At 46.6% G+C, this 20,131-nt stretch overlaps 1 protein-coding gene across 3 annotated transcripts in view; it reads left to right on the plus strand.

The window, feature by feature from the left end:
- Positions 1-20,131, plus strand: part of LOC135385452 (uncharacterized) — a 99,365-nt gene that overhangs the window by 18,629 nt on the left and 60,605 nt on the right. The gene's annotated exons all lie outside the window — the stretch shown is intronic.

Here is a 20,131-nt window from a genome sequence, read left to right on the forward strand (position 1 = left end):
CGCATATGCAGCCGTCCGATCGGGACGGCTTTCGTATCCCCATGCGTATCCCTCCAAAATAATTATAATATAGTAAAAAATATTTATATTTTCAGTTCCGATAAAAAGTCTTTAAGTACTTTTTAGTTTATAATTAACTGTTTGAAAACCATTTTTGATCTTATTGTCGCAGTTCATTGCAGTGCATTCTCATGCACAACAAAAGAGACTTCCTTTCCCCCTTTCCTTTCCCTAACCAGTGCACATTGACCTTGTCTTTCAACATTTGACTGTGTCAATGACACTTGCTAATCGCAGGCATGATCCCAAGCAGCAAAATGTACTGAAAGTCGGGTGCAATAGGGGTGGACGGGTAGGTGGAAGGCCTTGAACAGACCCGTGAAACTAAGGAACATCGATAAGACACATACCGTCCACCCCTATTGCACTCGACTTTCAGTACATTGTGCTGCTTGGGATGTGCAACCCATTCTGACAGTATATAAAGAACTGCCCAGGAAGTGTTGCCTTGTGGACGGCACATTTGGCTACATGACTCCAATTGTTTATTGCTCAAAATTATGACGACAGAGAAAGAAAAAAACAACAACAACAGGCGCTCATAAAAACCTAAGTTGTCAGATTTTATCTGTCTCTCTGTGTTTATGGAAATTTTCCTCCGTAGGAAAGTTAGTTTTCACGTGCGTATATCTATTCATGGGATCGCAAAGAAATAGCGTAATCGACAAGTATGGAGTCAGACTAGTCAGACTATGTATAAGCGACGCAACACATGACCTTTGCATTTCAATTGGAAGTCAATAGATAATCTTTTGATATTCCTCATTAGAAATACAATTAGGAAAATCATATGAAATTCTTTTGACTCTCTATGGAGGAAACTCATTAGGACCTGATTTTCTATTGAGTTTCTATAGACTCAATAAGAATACATTTGGCTCTCTATAGGTACTCATTTGGCATTTTTGTAAGGGTCTTTTTCGGACGCGCAATAATCCTCTTCCCGGCCAGTAAGTTTTCGACTTATGTACAAGATCGGCCGTTCTCGTCCTCCTTCGTCTAGTTGACAAAGAACTGCTCCGATTCCCCGGTCGCTGGCGTCGCACTGGACAATGAATGTACGATTATAGTCAGGTGCTTTTAGCACGGGCTTATGAGTAAGCGCATCTTTGAGTGTTCTGAAGGCTTTTTCTTTCGAGTCATCCCAATTGACTACACTCGGTTCCGTCTTTCGGAGTGCATCGGTGAGAGGACTGGCTATGTTCGAGTAGTTCTTAATGTAGTGGTGATAATATCCAGCGAGACCCAGAAACGCTCTTAACTCCGTTTTTGTGGTGGGTGGTGGATAATCTGCTACTGCAGCAATCTTTACATCAGCCAGGCGGCGATACCCTTGCCCAACTATGTGCCCCAGGTAGCTCACTTCAGCCTTCCCTATTTGGCATTTTTCGGCTCGCACTGTCAGCCCTGCTTCACGAAGCCTTTTTAGAACGATCCGCAAATGGCGAATGTGATCTTCCCAACTGTTTGAGAAAATGGCGATGTCGTCCAAGTATGGGAGTGCGAATTCTCGCAGTCCGTTTAGGACGCGACCCATGAGACTCGAAAAACAAAACGGGGCGTTCTTGAGCCCAAAACTGAGCATTCGTGGGCGAAATGTCCCCACTGGGGAAACGAAAGCGGCGAACCGACTAGCGCGCTCCGATAGAGGCACCTGCCAGTAGCCTCGAACTAGATCCAAAGTTGAAATAAACTTTGCTTTACTTATACTCTCCACCCTTTCTTCGATGTTCGGTATAGGATACATCTGATCGCGAGTAATAGCGTTCAACTTCCTATAACCTATGTAGGGTCTATGGTCCTTCCCTGGCACTTCTACCAGTATTAGTGGCGAAGTACAGTCACTCTCTCCAGGTTCGATTATCCCCAGATCCAACATGCGTTTGATTTCCGCCTCCATGATTTGTCTTTGTCGGGGGGATACCCTGTATGGTTTGGAGCGGATCGGCTCGTCACTAATGAGCTCGATGTCATGCTCCACCAATGTAGTTTTACCCGGTGTGCTCGAGAAAACATCCCGAAATTCCGCAAGCGCCTCCTTCACATCGGACAACTGATGTTGGGGTAACGAGTTAAAATCTCCCATCTTGGTAAACAGTTCGTCAATTGTGAACTCTGGGTTTTCCCCCACCGTAAGTATATCCTGGGACATTTCTTCCGGTACGTTTAGGGTTAGGTTCACGATAGCCTCTGGTTCCCTGTAAGGTTTCATGAGATTGCAATGATATATCGTAACCTCTTTGCGCCTGCCTTCCATTTTGACGGCATAGTTTGTTTCCGAAAACTTATGTACAACTCGCGCAGGACCCTCCCAGCGCACCTCTAGCTTGTTCTGCTTGGAAGTCTTTAAGAGCATGACTCTATCACCTGCTTTAAATGTCCTTGTTTTTGCCGTTTTGTCGTAGTAGGATTTACCTTTCTCTTGGGCGGCCTTCATGTTACTTTCCACTATTTCCCTAGCGTTATGTAGACGGTTAGGGAGATCCAGGACGTATTGCGCCACAGTGGGATCTTCTCCTTGCCCTTCCCAAGATTCTTTTAACATGCGCAAGGGTGTACGCAACGTACGCCCATACACTAGTTCGGCGGGACTAAAACCTGTAGTCTCGTGGGCAACCGAACGAAGAGCAAACATCGCGGCTGGGAGACAAGACTCCCAATTGGTCTTGTGTTCAAAGCACAAAGCTCTTAGTATCCGCTTTAGGACTGAGTGCATTCTTTCCACACTGTTTGACTGAGGATGGTAGATAGAGCTGTGAATTATTTTCATCCCACACTTTTCTAGAAAAGTAGTGGTAAGATTGCTTGTGAACACGCTGCCGTTGTCACTCTGTATTTCCGAGGGAAAACCCACCCTGGCAAAGATCGAAAGTAGTGCGTCAACTACTTGAGCTGAACTGAGTTCCTTGAGTGGCACCGCTTCTGGGAATTTTGTTGCCGGACACAGCGCTGTTAACACATAACGATGTCCTTGCTGTATCGCGGGTAACGGCCCAACAATATCTATTACCAGCCTTCGAAAGGGCTCAGTGATGATTGGTACTAGACACATCGGTGCTTTGAGTCTGTTATTCGGCTTCCCTACACGCTGGCAAGTGTCGCAAGACATCACCCAATTTTTGACGTCTTTCCAGCAACCCGGCCAGTAGTAATCGGTCGTCAAGCGAGCTTTCGTTTTTCGAACCCCGAGGTGTCCTGACCACGAGCTACCGTGTGACAAATGCAAAAGGTCCTCTCTGTACCTTTTTGGAACAACAAGCTGCGTATGCACGCTACCCTTCTTGTCCCTGTACTGCCGATACAACAAACCCGACTTTTCATAGAACGTGACATTATCCTTGGAGATGCCCTCTCTAATACTGTCGCAGAGATTTATCATTGACGGATCCCTTCTCTGCTCCGCTATGAGTGTTGCGCGATCAACTTTTGCTAAAGTTTGGAAGCTGCTCGATACCGGCGTTAAAAACGCACAACCCTCGTCCGGATCATCAGCACTTCCTGTGCCTGACCACGATGCGGTATCATCATCAGCACGGTTACTTTCTTCTCTTTCGCTCTGATCACTTGTACCCTTTTGATCTTCTAATCCGCCTGACGCCATAGAATCGGTATCTGGCTCAGCGGTATTTTCCTTACGGTCAAGCCTCACCTGTACAGCAAGTTCGCGCGCCTTCGAGCGTGTCAGCGCCTGTACCGTTTCTACTGAAAAACATTGCCCCCTTTCACGCAGAAGCTGATCCGACTTATTCGAAAACAGATACGGATAGTGTAACGGAAGATTCGCGGAAACCGCTGCTTCTGTAATGAGTATGCCGAAAGGCCCTTCTATTGACACTTTGGCCACTGGAAGACAAACACTGTTTTCTTCTACGACTTGCCTAATCCAGGCACAGTCACCTGTGAGGTCTCCAGGCCTCACGTACGAGGGGTGAACTACGTCCATCGTCGCTGCCGAGTCACGGAGTACACTACACTCTTTTCCATTGACTTTTAGGTTTGTCATGTATGGCTCCAAGAGCTTCCGGATATCTTCACTTTCACTAACGTAAGAAAACACCATCTTCTTGTCGCATTGTGCCGCAATATGAACTGGCTTATTACAATTGTAGCAAACCGTTGGCTTTTTAGCCTCGAATGCCCTAGCGTTCGCCCTGCTAGGCACGTCCGCACTTTCCCTTTTCGGGGTCGTCACCCCATCTGCCAGCCCTTCTTTGCTTGATGCCCTTCGTGGCTCTTCTTTACCTCGTTCTGCTTTCTTTACAAATTCTGCCCGGGTGTCCCTGGTAGTTTATGGCCTACCGGCTTGGTCTTCTCTTAGACCTCTCCGTGTTGAGTACTCTTCTGCTAACTCTGCCGCCTTTTGAATATCAGGTTTCTCTAACCTGTCCTGAATCCAAAATTTGGCCTGTTCGGGAATGCATCGGTAAAACTGTTCTACCGCGAAGCATTCAATGACCTTTCCGCGATCCTCGTAAGCTCCGGCGCTTTTAAGCCACTCAACTAAGCTAGCTTTCAGCTGGTACGCAAACTCAGGATGCGACTCGTTTGCTTTTTTCGATGCGCTACGGAATCTTTGTCTGAAAGCTTCCGTACACAAGCGATACTTCTTTAAGAGTGCAGACTTGGCCTTGTCATAATCTTCTGCGTCCTCCTTGTTCAGCCTGGCAATTACATCAGCTGCCTCACAAGGGAGAAGTGTCAACAACTTTTGTGACCAAGATTCTTTCGAAAATCTGACCTTCTCACATGTCCTTTCAAAATTCACGAGAAAGAGACCTATGTCCTCTCCTATCTTAAAGGCTGCATAAGATCCTTCATTTTGAAAGTTTCAGTCCCCCTCTCATTAGGTGGGGCGGAAGCACGATTGGAACGTTCAACCTCTAGTTGTTTTATCTCTAACTCTAGCCTTTTGACTTCCAATTCATGTGCTTTCTGTTTTTCCTCACGTTCAATCAACAGTCTCTCTTCTCGTTCCTTTTTCTCTGCGTCACGCTTTTCCACAATCAGTTCCCAGCATTCTAGTAGCTCACTATCTTCCGTGTCTGTTTCACGAATGAGCTCTATGATATGTGGCTTTCTTTTCGCCTTCCCTACGCTGATCCCTAATTCCTCACACAGAGCAAAAAGATCTGGCACGCGCAACTTACTTAGATCCATGACGCTCATTTAGTGCCGGCTATACTCCAAACTGTACTGTTTTTCCTGAAATTGACACTTATACGCTTCAAAGAAATCAACAGGTCTCCAACTATCGCTGCAGTTTCACTAAGCGCTGTGAAGCTAATAGTCTGGCAAACCAATGGAGAAAACTGAACACTCATCCGCACCAAAAGTCATGACCCGACGAAGTTCATCTCGACGCTGCCAACCAGTTGTTACGACTCCGGGTGTGGTAGCAGGCCGAAGGAGACTCAGCGAGGGAAGATAGAGACGTAGCAGTTTATTCACATGATGTCAGAGTAGAAATGAGAGAGATGGGCTGTAGTGCCCAATGTTATATAAAGTCTTTGGGTGCACAAGGTCAACGTGGTTCTCACGCACCGCACAGCTCGGTTCCTTTCATCTTCAACTGGCGGCAGACAATTGATCTTTGACGGCGAAGGTACTGGTGGATCTCAAGTGAATCTCTGGTTTCGCTGCAGCGTGTTTTCGCATATGCAGCTGATCTGGTGTCGTCCGGTCTAGCGCCAGTCGCCAAGTCATAACAGGGCGTCAGGTGGTGTTGTCTCCTGGTCGTACACGCGACCCTTCAGATATCCCCACAGAAAGAAATCTAACGGCGTCAGGTCTGGGGACCTCGCAGGCCACGACACAGGTCCGTCCCTTCCTATCCATCGGCTAGGAAATGCCCTGTCGAGATAGGCACGAGCTTGGCTAGAGCTGTGGGCGGGTGCGCCATCGTGCTGAAACACAGCTTGCCAAGCCGTGCCAGTGGAACGTTGGCGCAGAACTCTTCCACGGGGCCCAATAGAATCTCATTGAGGTACCTCACCGCGGTCAGTGTCCCATCAAGGAAGACGGGGCCAATGAGAGTTCCGTCGTAGATACCGCACCACACGTTGAGCGACCACTTATACTGGTGGCGCATCCTTCCAAGCCAATGCGGATTAGCAGCGCTCCAGTAATGAGCGTTATGCAAGTTCACCTGTGCGTCACGAGAGAAATTTGCCTCGTCAGTCCATATGACATTTCTTAGAAATTGGGGGTTCTCATAGACGATCTGCAAAAGCCAGTTGGCGTAGTTCAACTGGCTTTCAAAGTCCTTTTGTTCCAACCTTTGGTGAAGTTGTATGTGGTATGGATGGAGGCCTGCTTCTTTTACCACTCTAAACACCGTAGACAACGGGACGTCTGTCTGCCTGCTCGTTTCGCGGAGGCTAGCTTCAGGGTAGGCCTCAAGAAATGCCAAAATGTTGATGCGAACATCGTCGGACAGCTCCGCTGGCCTACAACGCTCCTTGATGAACCTGCCATATTGCTTCAGCGCCTCGTATTGACGGACAATAGTCGATGGGTGTGGTCTTGTGCCAGGGTGCCACCTCTGAAATATCTTGACTGCCTTTTTCTTTTTGCCCCCTGCAGCACCTAGGGCAAGGACCATGTCCGCTTTCTGTTCGTTGGAGTAGGGCATTGTTTGTCACTCAGAGCGTTCAACAAAGAATGTCGACACAGTGATAGCCCACAGTTTTTCTTTCTTTCGTATTGATTTAATAATCTCGCGCCCGTGGTTCAAAGTAAGCCGTGAGCAGATATCTTCCGCTTCCCGTGTTTTGTGTCGTTTCACGCCTAAAAAACAAAGAATCAAGAGATAAAGCGCCACAGTGACCTTGCTGGTGACCCCGCACCCGTGACAGATAACAGCATCGGCGGAACGGACGGCATCAATGCTTGTTCGTCAAGCGGCCGTGAGAAAGCGCTCCAATGAAGCGCTCTTTTCGCGCGACGGAAACTGATTCCGTCGTGGTTTCGGAACTCCGGGCCCTTTCTGCTGGCCCGGGAAAAAAAGACTCGTATAAGCTAGAGAGTTCCAACACACTGCATTCGCTTTCTCATGTCAACGCCTACAACTTCACAGTTGACATCTCCGGTGTGATCCTCCTAATTAAAAAGTTAGAAAATTAAATTAATTAATTAATCAGTTAATTGCGCGACAAAAAATACTAGTAAATGCTCCAGGTCACTGGTAACACTATGCACTTGGTTTCATTCTTCTGCGATGATTCATGATTTTTTAAAGGTGGGGTCAATCTTAAATGGAACACCCTGTATAGGCGATAGAATAGGTAAAATGTACATTTTATATATGGTGTACACAGTAAAAACGTGCTTGCACACCGACATTCGATCACGTACTCTGGCTCACCCTCCCATACAGATATGTACATTCAGTTTCTACTAAGTCACAGTGAAGTTACAGCAGTTCTTGTCTCCTATCAGTCGCTCTGTGTGCTGCAGTCCAGTGATAGTTTCTGTCGAAAGCTGTTTCGTTTTCATGAGGTTGACCTCAGAAAATATCCGTTCCACGCACGCGCTCGAATGCGGCAGACAGAGGAGGTTTACAACGAAACTTCCTAACGACCGAAGCTCGTCGGAACTAGACATGTTTAGTATGTTACCGGGTGTCCTGTAGAATATGCATACTTCTGCAATGTCTTTGCGATAAATTGTTTTACTTGGGCAGCCGCTCGCGTTTTTAAAGGTGACTGCTTGCAGATGCCAGATAACACGTAGACGCCTCACTATGTCAAAACGACATTTCTCACTCCTACTCGGGCTACAATGCAACAAGACAGTGCGAGCAGACGTGAATTGAAGTTCGCTATGTACAACCACGCTTCTAGCAAAAAATTCAGTAGATTTAAGCGCGTTTTGTTCTTTTTTCAGTATTTCAGTAGACCGACTCGAAGTCCAGTAGATCTACTGAAATTTGAGTAGACCTGGCAACACTGGCAGGGCCCACAATTTTCTTCACTGCAGCCATGTCCAACAGAAGCACTTACAAAGTCACACTAGTTGCGTTTACATGAAGACGGCAGAAGGCGACGTAGCCACAGAAGGCGACATACGGCTTGCATGTAAACGGTTGCAAAATGACTTAACTAAGCCGTCGATAGGACGCCTTTGAATCGACAACGTTGGGGGGGGGGGGATTTGTTTATTAAGAAAAAGAAGGGAAGGAACGTTGGGTAGTTTAGGTGACAGCTGTCGACTGCATTTCTGCCATGTAAACCGGCAAAGACGACTTTGCAAGTCCTATTCGCTACGTCACTTCCACCCCACCAGTGATTTCCCTTCTCGCAAGAAGCAACATGGCGGAAACGGGAGCTCCTCGCCATCAGCAGACGTGTCTTTGCAATAAAGAGAGCACGGATTTCATGCTGTGTATCATCCTGGAAATCAATACTGCATCACAACTTGACTCCAAACCATCGAATGTTTGTTGTCGAACTTGAAGAGATCTTCCATCCGATAAGTCGTTCGTAAGTCGCCTGGCGTGTGGGATTCATTAAGTCGCCCAGCCTCCCACATGTAAACGAGTAGAAGTCGACTGGGCAAGAAAAGTTGACTAACACGTTTAGTCGACCTATGTGTGCATGTAAACGCGGCCACTGTTTTAGTATGCGCTTATTGTGTCAGAGACTATATGGCCCGCACCACAGGGGTGACACAAACCCGCCATTGTTGTAACTGGGTACGTAGTTTCATTTTAAATCGAACAACGTGTGAAAGTCGTATTTTTTAATTCGCCCAGAAAAAAATATACAGCTCAAACGACGCAAATCGTGCCACGTGCGACGCTCGTGCGTGGAGTAGTTTCCGCGTGGAAGAGGAGGAAAGTCTGAGGCTGCTTGAGCGCGCTTTCTTCTGGACCGACTTTGACGGGATCTAGCACCGCTGATTTTTTGCCTACGAACTGGCGGTTTTTTGTGATTGTAGGCTGCACCATAGACACTGTCGACAGCCACCCACAGAACTCTGAGGGCCACAGATTTTCTGTTAAAAATGCCAAACTTAACGCAAACGTTCGAAAAGGCCCAAATTTTGTTACCAATTTGCTTCATGACAGAACGTCTGAGGACATCGAGCTTAGTGCCATTCGATAGGACGTTGAAAGACCTTTCGTGCTGTATAAAGTTCATTTTTTCTGAGTCCAGTGCTTTCTCTGTTATTAGCTTGAGAATCGCACATGGTAGGCGAAAATTGCCAATGTTGCATCTCAGTTTTCTTAAAAATGCCATCTTCGATTTCCTTGATTATTTTTGAAAAGGTGGCGTCATGCCTCTACTTTAGAAGCCAAGTGAGACAATCTTTTATTTTTACCCGAGAGACGCACAGCGATTTTTTTTTGTCAGGCAGGGTCCACGAGGCTGCGGCCTTGCGCGCCCCACCTACGAGCACGCGACCTTCAACCTCTTCTTTGCTACAGGTCTCCCGCTGACGGAGAAATGAATGACCACAGTGCGTGAGATTGTTGTAGTGCCCCCAGAGCACCACTTTACGTTTACCCAATGGTCTCCCAGTTCCGTCAGGCTCATTCAAACCGTCGGAGAGTACATGAGTTGCCTGTGCGCCCTTGACGAGAAGCCCCAGTCCTCGAACATACCGACAAAGTAGTGAGAAGGAACGAAGCGCTTCGTAAAGATCTTTATGCAGTGGTAACATCGTAGCTTTTGTTTCAGGTTGCCACCAGTCCCCCAAGCAGTGTGAAAGTCACGTCCTTTTCATTGGTAAGAGAACGTTGTGGAAGTTTCGCAAAACGTAAAATGTGCCGATTGCGAGACCCCTGCAGGTGATGGATGCAACCATTGGATTAGCAACATCCGATATGTTTAGATATGACCTTTCACATGATATAAAGTGACTGGGTTCACGCTCATGGATGCCAAAAGGATTACTGAAGACCACACCGAGGGTTTAAGGTACCTACGGCTACCGGAAACGAGGGATTTTAGTTGTGCGTTGTTCTGTCGGAAATTTTGATTCCCACGGTGGCACTGACACAGCTCGTGGAGGGCGAACGTCTTATACTTGAGAGCAGCAACATACTGTCATCACAGCAGTCTTACGGGCTTTGTATATAGTACTCGCCGTGGTTCCGAAATAACGCTATGGGGCGTAAAACTACTTAAAGGTAGCATGCACAGCTTCGGAACTATCACTTATTGCGCCCAAGCTAAGAGACGGCTGCAACCAGGCGGCCACAAATTTGTATTCTCACATGTTGTAACTTTCTGTCCCCTGTGGCAGTAGTTCTGCCTTCCTAATAGTAACTCGCCCGACAGCCTCATAGCGTGCGTATGTGCATTGCCTCAAGCATATGTGCGGGAGAATAGTGAATATGCGCACGTGCGTACGTGCAACTCCCATGAAAGTGCGTAATGGCAAGTTCAAGGCGCCCACGAAAGTATTGCCCTGCGTCTCCAAAGGAAAAAATAAACATACGTACCATAGGTGCAAAATAAGTACAGAATGCAACATCTGGGCAATAAATTACAAAGCAAAGACTACGAAGTAAAGCGCGCTCGTAAACATACAAGGAGCGCCTTTGTGTGGAAAAATCGCTCCACGGAAAGGTAGCCCAGCGTCTCAATCAAAAAGAGAAAAGGTACCTACCTTACCAGCAGCGCAAAGTACAGGCATAATTCTGCCCCTGTGGAATAAATTGTGAAAAATATTCTGGCGTTTTTGAAGAAATTAAGGTCGAACATGCAAAATTTTCGCCTACCACTCGTGGTTTTGCTATACTAGGCGGACGAAAAATGCACTTGAACCCAGTCACTTTATATGTGAAAGGTTCTGTAAAACTTTCGGATGATACTAATCCAATGGTGGCAGCCACCATCTGCAGGGGTCTCGCAATGGGCACATTTTACGTTTTTCGAAACTTCCACAACGTTCTTTTACCAATGAAAAGGATGTGAATTTCACACTGCCTGGGGGTCTGGCGGCAACCTGAAACAAAAGCTACGATGTTACCACTGGATAAAGATCTTTACGAAGCGCTTCGTTTCTTCTCACTACTTTGTCGGTATGTTCGCGGTCTGGGGCTTCTCGTCAAGGGCGCACAGGCAGCTCATGTACTCTCCCACGGTTTGAATGAGCCTGACGGAACTGGGAGACCATTTGGTAAACGTAAAGTAATGCTCTGGGGATACTACAACAAGCTCACGAAGTGCGGTCATTGATTACTCCGCCAGCGGGAGACCTGAAGCAAAGAAGAGGTTGAAGGTCGCGTGTTCGTGGATGGGGCGCGCAAGGCTGCAGCCTCGTGGGCCATACCTGACCAAAAAAATTGCTGTGCGTCTCTCAGGTAAATATAAAAGATTGTCTTACTTGGGGTATAAAGTAGAGACATGACGCCACCTTTTCAAAAATAATCAAGGAAATCGAAGATGGCATTTTTGAGAAAATTGAGATGCAACACTGGCAATTTTCGCCTACCATGTGCGATTCTCAAGCTAATAACACAGAAAGCACTGGACTGAAAAAAATGAACTTTATACAGCACGAAAGTTATTTCAACGTCCTATCGAATGGTACTAAGCTCGATGTCCTCAGACGTTCCGTCATGATGCACATTGTTAACAAAATTTGGCCTTTTTGAACGTTTACGCCAAGTTTGGCATTTTTTAACAGAAAATCTGTGGCCCTCAGAATTCTGTGGGTGGCTGTCGACAGTGTCTATGGTGCCAGCCTACAATCACAAAAAACCTCCAGTTCCTAGGCAAAAAATCAGCGGTGCTAGATCCCGTCAAAGTCGGCCCAGGAGAAAGCGCGCTCAAGCAGCCACAGACTTTCCTCCTCTCCCACGCGGAAACTACTCCACGCACGAGCAGCGCACGTGGCGCGATTTGCGTCGTTTGAGCTGTCATCTACCAGACATTTTTTTCTAGGCAAATTAAAAAATACGACTTTCACACGTTGTTCGATTTAAAATGAAACTACCCAACTACCCCCAAGCGGGTACTTTTGGCAGAACTGCCATCTTGTCCTGGTCGCACGTAATAGAAAACGTCATTTTGAGATCATGTGACTTTGTTTACATGTCACTTTGCCGCTTACCGACATATTTTCGTCGTCATAACACCAAGAGATGAACGTAATTTGCCAGCGTAAACTATGCGGTGCTTCTTCCGCAACATGGTAGCCCATTTCGCCTTAGTTTAAGTACATCGCATCGGCCCGGTGAGTCTTAACGCGCGGTCGTCGTCACATCTTTGGAAGTTGTCCACAATACGAGGCTTTATGTTTAAAACTGCGCGATTTACTGCGCGATTATTGAATAAAAATAATTACCGTGATCGAAAGACACCAAAAACGTCGTGCAGAAACAACAACCGCATTGTTTACAAACGGTCTGGCCGCCGATCACGGGCGCCGCCACCTTTAAGGTCACGTGTGCCTTGACGTTTGCTGTGACGTGCGACGAGCACCTGTCCAGGATGCATTGCGTTCGCCCGGCACGCTTTCGTCTACGGAGCAAATCATTGGATGCCACCCCTGTGGCCCGTACAATACCCACGCTGGTACTATAGATATACTGGCAGCCAGAGTTGCGGAACGGGATCTCCCATTCCGTTCCAATTCCATTCCTAGGAATGGAGACTTGCGATAATTCCATTCCTTTCAATTCCTCGGAATTAAAAGGTATGGTCAGTTCCCACTCCTGGAATGGCTTGGCAACCCAATTCCATTCCGTTAATATCCTCAATAAAAGAAAAGGACCGGTAACCATACTGGCAGGTCCAGCAGTGCTATAGGAGGTTGACATTACCAAGCACGGAAAAAGCACAAAGACAGGGTTATTTCACTCTTGACCGTGTGCAGGTGCGGTGCAAAGGGTACGAAGGCAGAAACCCAGTACGTTGAAACCAAAACTGCCACCGGGGCACCCAGACCATTCCATTCCCATTCTTAGGACAGTTTTCGCCATTTCATTCCATTTCCATTCCGGGCTCTGCTAAATCTGGAATGATTCCGAAATCAACTCCGGAGTGGCAACCCCGCAACCCTGCTGGCAGCCATGGGCGATGCACTGCACGTTACACTCAACACAGATGTTCGTTTAATTATACAGAGTTCGTTCAAACATCATGGGAAGGTCACTTTTGTTAGTTTCCCTTCGTCCTCTTCGAAGTCGCAGTGGGAAAGACAATTTTATTTGTGGTACTGGGACCACACTAACGAAAACAACCTTACGTGATGCCAGCGGTTTGCACCGCTGTGCGTCGGTGTTCACGAAATAGGGATACGTTAAGGCAGAGTACGCATCTTACATTTTACGATTTTAATCAGCAAGTGCGTTTCGGTAAAAGTAATAGCGAAGAGAAGCGTACGTTCATAGCAATGCACATGGCCTCGCTTGCACAACCCTGAGAGAAGATTTACACAACGTTCCTTATTTTTGATAATCCGAAGCGAGTGCTGAAGCCAGTATTCTGCATATGGTAATGTATCTGACAACGTGTCACTCAACTCAACATAGCAGCGTATACTGGAATGAAGTCTAACATCGCCATGTCTTGTTCCTCGTTCCTTTTAAATGCGATAGCATTTCTTTATAGCCTCGCACTCTTAAAAATTAACTTCACTGCATAGCACGCTTCTAGCCAACCATCATCTCGAATGATATCGTTATTCTGCCCTGATTTGTTAAAAACGGGAGGCGTACGCCTTTTTTGTGACACTTTTGCTGTTCATAATTGTCACAAAAAAGGCGTACGCCTCCGGTTTTCAACAAATCAGGGCAGATAACGATATCATTCGAGATGATGGTTGGCTAGGAGCGTGCTACGCGGTGAAGTTCATTTCTAAGAGTGTGGGGCGTTAACCGCTTTAACGCATTTCTGGGGCTTGGAAGCCTAGCGTCAGTGGAGAGGGACACTTTCACTCTCGCGATTCGTTATCTCCCCCTCTTTTGTTCCTTCATTGCGCGCCTCGGCTGATAAGGAACTCTTCGGCGGGCGGGGATTTAGCAGATTCGAATCTCTTCATGATAGTGGTTTCTAAAAAAACGATAATCCCGTATTTCTCTGAAGTGACTGGCATCATGTTATGGATCTCTGTTTTAAAGGGACGGTCTCGTACAGCCGGGGCGATTCCGAAACTTAGCCAAAACTAGCTCCACGAGTACTGTACACATACAACCGTGAAAGTTTCATTCGGAATAACCAAGTCGTTTTCGAGGAATTTGTCCAAACGTGCCGTAAGAACAGACGACGAAAGCTGGGCTTCTCTCATGCATACGTCACGTCTGACGTCGGCCTGCGGGTGCGTCGTCGTTGTCATGGTAATTGTAACTTGCAGAAGCACCTTGGGTTGAGTAATCCCCTTTGCCCTCGAAATGGGGACACTCAGGCATGTACCTCCGCGAGCGGAAAATGTAGTCCGAGCATTGACTGTGGGGTGTCCCATAATGTGGCGCACAACTGGATACGTGGAAGCTAAGTCACGTGTTTCCTTTCCGCGAGTATTTAATGCGGTTTTTAAATAAACATACTCCTTCTCCATGTACGTCGTCAGCGACACTTCATTTCGAAGCATGATCAGTGTACAACGGGGAGTGTAATGGAAGCGCGCGTAATATATTTTTGGTCGGAGCTGTAATGCGACCGCGCGCGCCGATGGCCAGCGACTTCGGTTTTGTGATTGTGGATGGGGTTGTTCTGTGACTTTTAACTTGTCTCTGAGGATTAACATAGTTGTTCTGAACCACCATGCTTGCCACTACTTAGAATGCGCGTTTTTCACCTGAGAACTGAAAGAAAATGTACGAGAGTTGCCGCGGTGCCCAGTAACTTCTGACAGTCGTCTGCTCACGCCGATGCACTAGCGCGCGCAAAAGTAGACGATTTCTGTATCCTATCACGGACTTACCCGCAGGGCGACGTGGCTGTTCTTATTGTTGCCAACACAGATCGCGGCATGCTCTGCAATCTTTATCAATTTAATTCGGTTATTTAATAACTGTGGCGTGTTTTGTCGGGTAAATTAGCAGTATTCCGTTTTCAACAAAGGGCAATCGAATGGTACACTTTATGAAAGGGGCAGGGGGTACGAGACCGTCCCTTTAACAGCCTCCTTTATAGAATCGCTTTCGTAGAGCGCTTGCGACCTGCTGAGACCCCCTAGTGACTGCGTGACCTCGTTATGTCGCCAGTATCGTTCGACACCACTGAGTTACAGTGTAAACGACGTGATCACGACAAATGTCGACGTGCACGACGGCATCGTTAACATCTTCATGGGGACTCTCCAATTCATCGAGAACGATGGAGTAGGTCGCATCGTCCGTCTATGGCTCCGGTTTGTTGGTGAAGTAACGGGCCACAGAGGTAAAATCAAGGCCGCCTCACTACGTGCCATCCACCCTCGTCTCAGTCCAGACAGGGTTTCCACCAACCTGAGAGCGGTGGCCACAATGATGTCCAACAAAGCGTGTGTCGCCTGCAAACTCGTTCACTTCCCTCTCGTCTAGGCCAACGCCATGACCATTAATACATTTCAAGGTGCGTCCTACAGCAAGGTAATGTACTCCTATATAGTAAGTCACAACCGTAACACCTCGTCTATGTGGCCATGTCGCGCGTTGCCATGTAGCCTCGAGAGCCTGTACATCAGTAATGTCGACGGAGACCTGATATTCTGTCACACCAAGCGCAACGCGGACAAGCATCTGCACGACGAGTTTCGACGACTCGAGCGCCAGAGGCCAGATACCGCTACGCGACGCGCAGAGAAGCTTCTCAAGTCGGTCGCAGATGGCTAAAACAAGCGCTCCTGGCACGATCGTAACTCTGAGCATGGCCGTAGCGAACCTTCAGATTTTGTGGACACGCAGAATGGACGTTCAGGGTGATGCAATTCTTACGAAGGAGCATGTGCTCGGGTTGACGGAAACGCGGACTGATGATCCGTGTGAGACAAGCGGATGCGGGTGCATGTCGTTCCGCATGCGCCAAGAGAGCAGAGCGGCTGGTGTCGCACTTTACGCCAAGCAAGGGAAAAGTGCGGTCACCCCATGGCATCCGCCCATCAAAACGAAACGAGAAGCGAGAGACCTGTGCGCAATCGAGGGCACTATCAATGGTCATAGAACCATTATGCTGCTTACCTCTCGCCAAACGTTTCACGAGACCAAATCAAACCTTTCGTCACTTGGAATCTTTTGCCATGAACTCCTAAAACGCAACTAAAGTTTTCCTGGGTAAAATCGGCGCACTGTACCCAAGTGCCGCTCATTGTTTGTGGAGACTTTAACGTTAACGTCAAGGACGGCAACATAGGGTTGGTTATCGACTATATGAAGAAGACGTTCAAGTTGGACATCATGGGTGTTGTGAACGGCCGACCATACGCAACGGCACAACGATAGACTGCCTTCGTGAGAAGTGCGTGTTAGTGTGCGTTATATTGACTACATATCCTACTACAGTGTCCACAAACGATCACGTTCCCCCCCCCCCCCCCCAAGTCTTCCGAGCCCATTTTTATGCTCTGGTAGACGCGAAGTTTTCTACCTCTGCCGCAGCATACACCGATGGCGCATCTCGAAATGGCAGGTCCGCGTCGGCATCCGTAATCCCATCCCAGCGCTGAAGTCTTATAGCGTCAAGAAACATGCACACAATCAAGGCTCCCTCTATCGAGTGGAAACCTAGTCAATCATCTTCTTAGCCTTGGGGAGCACTTCGAAATGGAATATTGAATTCCGATAGTAAATATATTATTAATTAATATATAGTCTTAAAACTAATGGCTAACTATATGGCATCCGAAGGTGTAGTGGAAGGACGTCGCCTTTCGCATCAAACCTCATCCACATCTGCGGAACTCTATGCCATACTTTTCTTTCTGCAGCACATCGTTCACTTCACCCCACGGAATTGGGTGGTCTTCACTGACTCAACATCTGCGCTGCAAGCAATTGAAAATTCTGGCATCCGAGGCTCATCCGCACCGTTGGTTGTGGATGTGTTAATGACCTACAGACTTGTCTACGAAGCAGGGCACAGGCTGGTTCTCCAATGGGTTCCAGCCCATTGCGTTGTCGAAGGCAATGAGCAGGCCGACAGCGCCGCAGAAGCAGCTCTCTCGTCTCGGCTACGGACACGTATTGCTCTGCTGAGAGGAGACCGTCGGTCCGTACTTCGACGCCTAGTGACTCCTCTGGCCCTTATGAAAATGGATTTTGCCTTTCTACAGACTTCTTATGTACTCCTTGTTTCCTACATTGACAGTCTGTTAACTTTGACTTCTTGCTGATCAAGTCAACAGGAATTTCTGTTGATTATGTGTGCACTACCTGTGGGCTATATTACGTGTACTTTCTATGACGGAACTTCCGTTGACAACGTGTACAAAGCTTGTTTACTGCAATTATATTTACTTTATGTAGACAGATCATACAGGAGGTCCTGTTGAAATTCTTTTGACTTGCTGTGCGATTATCTAGCAAAGCTAGGGTTGACCCTCCCAGTTTTCTTTTCACAGTGAACAGACCAGAGCCAACAGAAAAACCAGATTTTCTATAGATTTTTTGTTAACTTTGTGCTGACATGATATGTTTACTTGCTGTTGACTTAGAGACGGTAAGTTTCTGTAGATCACTCAAAACAGAGATGCAGTATGTTTTTCTATTGAATTTACAGATACTTTTTGCACATTCCTTTCAAAAATGGCTGTTCGTTTTTGTTTACAGTCAGCAGACCAGAGTCAACAGAAGCAGCAGATTTTCTTGAGGCTTTTTGTGAACTTTCTGCTGGCACAGTGATTTCCCCAGAAATTTACTGCTGGGGGGGGAGGGTGCCGAGCTTTCAAAAGGTGGGGTATGCTTGGTGAAGGTTCCACTTACGGAATTTTTCTTAGACACGGAAAGAATCGTGGCACAGTGGTGGCATATCCGCGCAGCTTTTCCGTTTTATTTTACATGTTATTGTGTTAGAACACCGTACATTAGAACACAGATTCATTATGAACGGCATTTCAACATTAAGGTGCATAATCACACGACCGACAAAGAAAAAAGACTAGCAGCTTGTCTCTCGAAGCTCAATGAATACCTAGCAACCAACGGTGAAAACCTTAGACGAAAAAAGCAGAACACCTCGCTTGATTGAGTTGGGCGCAAATTGTTCTTGATTATCCATATTGAGTTTGCGTAGCTGCACGCATCTTTGTTCGTATATGCGCGCAATATATGCATTGAACAGTCACTTTCAAATGATTTTGGACAAATGCATGGTACGATCATCTGCATGACTGTGGTCCTACAGCCCAAGTTTGACAGTACAGGATGTAATTCGCTGTGCGGGGTCACTACCAGAACGTGTTGGTGGCCGAGCTGGGTGGGGTCACCTGAGAAATTTCCGGGGGAGGGGGGGGGGGGTTGCAAAAAATGCAGGGAGGGTGTACATCCGCCGCCCCCTCCCTCTGGGGGGATGTAGGGAAATCCCTGTGCTGACATCATATGTTGACTTATGGCGTTTAAACTTTCTGTAGACCACTCGCAACAACAAGAAAGGCAAGATGTTTTTCTTTTGAACGTGGCAGACTTTTTGCATAGGGAACAACGTGAAACCAATAAGGTAATTTAACCTGTTTGATTCACTGTTGCATAAGTATAGTCTATTCTCAATAAGCGAGCAAGACCACTTTGTGCTACGAGCGCCCTTCAAAGAGCGAGATCTTAGCTGCACACGTCCCTTATGAAAATGAATTTTGCAGGTTTATTGACATTTTTATATCCTTTGGCCTCTTTTTCATTTGTTCCCACTTTGATTTCCTGTAGGTTATTGTAAAACAAAACGGATATAGACGCCCTTGGCATTTTATTTTTTCCAAATGACCAAATAGGTCGACAACAAGAAGTATCTAAACTTTATTTGGATTTCCTTTTTCTTCATTTTCAAAAGGCAGCATAAAATAGAAAATCAAAAGACGTGCCTTGTTACATGGAAACCTGTTGTGCCAAACTGCAGAGCATCAATAGACAAAATACGAGGTAGGGTATCGCTTGCATGTAAACTGTATATACAGATGTCCTTTGAACAGGTGTAATTCTATTCGTCGGCTTTCCTTTGGCTATTTGGCACGAACTTTCTGTAGACATCCGTTCAAAAGAAAATCGATAGAATATTTGTCTTTTGTTTCTGCATAGAACTTACTCTGATGAAAACTGTTATAGAAATTCCGTTCAAGTGTATCAATATAGCCTATAAATTTCCTGTTGACAAAAACTATATTTTCTATCGCCGGAGCTATACACATAGTACTGCCGATGTTGAAAATTGGCCACCTCGTCCCTCTTGGAATTCTGTTGAGTTCCTGTTGTGTGAAAGTGTATTGATGACTTATTTAACCTGTGTTGAAAAGCAACACGTGGCCATTATTGGCACACGTGTGGGGACATCGAGGATAATCCTCTGCGCAATTCACAATAGCCTAATTTACCAGTGCTTTCACGATGTCCACTTCTGAGCAACTTGCATGCAGAAGGGGTGTTTTGGCATCGAGGCGGAAGACCAGTGACAAGGACTGGCTCCCATATAACTATTTCAACAAGCTAGGACTAAAACTAGAACTAGTGCAATGGCAACTCCTGCTTGTGAAATCACGTCTCACAGTACTACAGCTTGTCTTGCCAGCTTCCGCAAATTCGAGACTCCTGCTTGCCTCCTAGTCAGAATGAAGGGTGAGGTGTCTCAGCTTAATTCAATTACGCATACATACAACACTGAAGTGGGGAATTCCTTGAAGTATCAACTCACCATCAAGATAACGTCTGCGTTTATAATTGCAAGCTTTCACATCAGCGCGTAATTTGCCATCCAGGTTCACTTGATGTAAATGGAAATGGCCATCTCACAGCGCAGACAACAAACAATCAAACAAACAACTTTATTTGATAATGGTGATTGTGTTAGAAACACAGATGCTATCTTGATGGTAAGTTAATACTCCAAGCATATCCTAACTTCAGTGTTAGTTGTATGGGTAATCCAATTAATCTGAGCCACATCACCCTTCATTCTGACTCACACGTAAGCAGGACTCTCGAATTTGCGGAAGC

The sequence above is a fragment of the Ornithodoros turicata genome, chromosome 2 (assembly GCF_037126465.1).
Source record: "Ornithodoros turicata isolate Travis chromosome 2, ASM3712646v1, whole genome shotgun sequence".
Classification (NCBI taxonomy): Eukaryota; Metazoa; Arthropoda; class Arachnida; order Ixodida; family Argasidae; genus Ornithodoros; species Ornithodoros turicata.